We start from the raw sequence: 3,499 nt of genomic DNA, 5'->3' as shown, positions 1-3,499 counted from the left end.
AGGAATCCCGCCAAGAACAGTCATTTTTCCTCCGTAGAACCTCACTTACAATCCCAAACAACAGAATGGAAGGAAAGTGATACAGAAATGCTTCCGGAGGTCTTTCTTAGTTTAAACCACGGCACCTCGCGCAGCACCTCTGAGGTGCTCGGAGGCCTGGACACGCTGGGTGACGTCCTTGCTCGGGGACGATGACTCTAGAAGTTGTGCACGGCCTTTCTCTGCTGCTTTGTGCAGTAAAATAATAATGTGCTGTACAACAGGGTTCCCACAATGTAATGATAGTGTCTTTCAAAAGTATTATTCACAGAGTAGTACATCCAAAATCACTGCATTTTTCCTGTCCTCTAGCTTATGAACAACACATTTAGTTTAAAGAGCATTTTCATACAATTGCCTTCCACCAATTTTGGAGTAAACTGAAGGTCTGTGACTTAGCTGTGCATGAGGGGAACTGTCCAGAGCTCAACCCAGGGCTGCCATGACCAGCCCCTTCCCACCAGGGTGCTTCTACCCACAATTCGAAGTCTCCCGCTAACTTCACCACAAGGAAACAAAGAAACCCTTCGGAGAAAATGTGCATCTCAAAATAGCAACTTGAAGAATTTGGTAAAACTAGAAAGTCACCCTCCACTTTTCAAAGAGTGAAAAAGTTTGAATGTTACCCCTTCTCTAATTGTCCAAACACCTTCAATGGGGCCCTAGTCAATTACGAATCAGCACCTGAGATGGACCACTTATTGACAAGAAAACATGGACGTCTATGCCTGATTATAATGCCGCTGCGCACCCCACTGCAGGCAATGGCCACTAAATCACATCCTGGGGCCAATCGCTTAGAGCTCAGCGTCAAATTATATTGCAAGCTGTTCATCTCACCCTCCTTTTCTAATTAATTTTCTATAAAAGAGATGTTTAGCCCTAGCCGATTTGGTTCATTGGATAGAGCTTCGGCCTGCAGACTAAAGAGTCCCAGGTTTGATTCCCGTCAAGGACACAGGTGGGGGTTGCGGGCTCCATCCCCAGTAGGGGGCGTACGGGAGGCAGCCGATCCATGATTCTCTCTCATTATTGATGTTTCTACCTCTCTCTCCCTCCCCCTTCCTCTCGAAAAGCAAATATCACTGGAAGGCAATTTTGTGTATATATATATATATATATGTACACACACACAGACACAGAGAGAGATGTTCAGAGTCTATTTCCAGCTGTGACCAGTGACAGCGTTATCCTCGAAGCGTTCTATCTGGAGGGAGAGTGAGCGGCTCCTGCAGGAAGTGCAGAGGACTGGCAGCTGCTTTACTCTGTGGCTCCACCAGAGAAAAGACTGAAAGCCCTTGGCACTTTGAGTGAATGGGAACTTCTTACCTCTAGCAGAAGTCACTGAACCCAATATGGCTGCGGCGTCTCAGGAAATGGCCTCCTATTAAAAGTCAATACATTTACGCAGAGTTCTATGTCCAGCACAGAGAGTCCCGCAGAGGGAGAAGGGCGGCCAGCTGGACAGGGCACCTTCGGACCAGGGGCCGCACCCCCCCCCCCCCCCCCCGCCGCGCGTCAGCTTCTGCAGCCGAGTCAGCTGCCCGAGGGGAAACTGCTCCCGGGCTTTTTATGCAGGAACGTCTTCATCCTCCAGCTGCCCAGGACTTCCCCCTTCACAGGAAGATACAATGACCGCTCCCCCCAAAACACAAGTCATCCTCTCGCAACTCCACTGCGGTCAGGTTTCTCCAGCCTCCAGCCCCCGCCCCGGGGTCCCTCCTGCCAGTTCCGGACGGTCCCGGAGTCTCGGCCCCATCGGCGTGTGCCCCGGGGAGGAGGGCACCCGCTGAAAACGGGGGTCCGCTCCCAGGGCCTGACCCATTCCCTGCACTGTGCCCACGAGTCAGGCTACCGGCCCCACTAACTGCACTGTGTGGAAACGGGGCACCACGCTAAAGTTGGGGGGACATCCCAAGCCCTTTATCACCAGGCAGAGACCCCCGCTTCCCTGCCCTCCCTCTCCCGGGGCCCACAACTCACCCAGCCGCCATCCCCGCCGCGGTGCCTCTAAGCCTCTTTCTCCTTCCCCACGTGCACCGCCCGGGGCGCTCCGACCCGCCCACCGGGGCAGGACACACCCACACCCACCGTGATTGGCCGGTGAGGAGCGCGCAGGCCTCCATTGGCGGAAGTGCCTCCCCTGCCTTAGCCACTCCCGGCGCCAACTCGGTCCAGAGAGGCCGGGTGCACGCCCGCTATGACACCCCGTCGCCCCGCGCCCCAACCGGACCAGAGCTGCATGCGGTATGTGCTGGCATGTGTTCACCTGTCCTGAGTTGTCCGCCTGCCGAAACCCACAACCTCCCGAGGCACCGCCACAGCTTCCCGCCCCACATGCTTGTCCGGGCGGAGACTGGTTTCTCCTCAAGTTTAGGACCTAAACTGTTCTGGGGTCGAGTTGACCGTTCATGGCCTGTATGTCCGGGGTTTGTGGACAGGCCTTGGAAAGACCTCCTACCTGTGCTGGAAACCATGGATGTTGGATGGGATGTGGAGGTTGTGGGCCGCAAAAGAGAAAGAAAAGAGGATGGCTGGCGGGCGGAGAAGAAATCCATGAGGACGGAGGGACTTGATGCACTGGGCTCCATGGGCAGAATGCGCTCCGATGACGCTTCCCGCTTGCACCCTGGATGCGGTATGTATGTATGTATGTATGTATGTATGTATATATGTATTCAGATGATATTTTCTTGAGTTGTCCACTTGAATAACCTTAATGTTTTTGTTGTTGTTTTTTGTTTAGTTCCATACAAAGATTGCTATTTATTCATATCTGATTTATTCATTTTTTATTTTACTTTAAAACCCGTATGGTTTTATGAACCGGTGTATCCCCAATAATTTCGAGAGAGAGAGAGAGAGAGAGAGAAGATGAGACGATCCCTGAGTACTGCCTCATTTAGGTTTCAGCTCCTAGGCGGCAAAAGTGTTTTTGTGCCCTAACTGGTTTGGCTCAGTGGATGGAGCGTTGGCCTGCGGACTCGACGGGGGGGGGTGGGGTGGGGGTGGGGGACAGGGGCGCGCGGTTATTTTTTCCAGGTTTGATTCCGGGCCAGGGCATTTTCCTTGGTTTTGGGGCACCTCCCCAGGAGGGGGTGGGGGGGAGGAAGCCAAGGGGCTCGAGGGTTTTTTCGTGGAAGGTTCTTTCCTCTTCCTTCCTTTTTGGGAAAAAAACCAAAAAAAAAATTTTTATAAAAAAATTTTTTTTTTTTTCCCCCCCGGGAAGGGAAAAAAAGGAAAAAAAATAAAAAAAGGAAAAAAAAGAAAAAAGGGGAGGCAGGCCCCCGGGACCTCTTTTGCCCCTCCCCGGTTGTTTTTGTTTTTTGGGGGTGTGGAGAGAATGGGTTGAAGGTAGTTTTTTTTACTTCCCGAGAGAAAATTTTTTTTTTTTTCCAAAGGGGGGGTTGGGGGGGGCGTCCGTTGTTTTTTTCTCCGCCCCCTTCCTCCGAAAAAAAAA

The 3,499-nt window shown here is 52.1% G+C and overlaps 1 long non-coding RNA gene across 1 annotated transcript in view; it reads left to right on the top strand.

The window, feature by feature from the left end:
- The first annotated feature begins 2,185 nt into the window (after positions 1-2,185).
- The window catches only part of LOC111824073, a 28,113-nt gene continuing 26,799 nt past the window's right edge, over positions 2,186-3,499 (top strand). Inside the window, exon 1 of the long non-coding RNA XR_002827175.1 lies at positions 2,186-2,677. This is a non-coding gene — a long non-coding RNA (uncharacterized LOC111824073). The remainder of the gene's footprint in view (positions 2,678-3,499) is intronic.

This window comes from Myotis lucifugus, unplaced genomic scaffold (assembly GCF_000147115.1).
Source record: "Myotis lucifugus unplaced genomic scaffold, Myoluc2.0 scaffold_877, whole genome shotgun sequence".
Taxonomy (NCBI): Eukaryota; Metazoa; Chordata; class Mammalia; order Chiroptera; family Vespertilionidae; genus Myotis; species Myotis lucifugus.
This window is presented reverse-complemented; position numbering and strand designations above follow the sequence as displayed.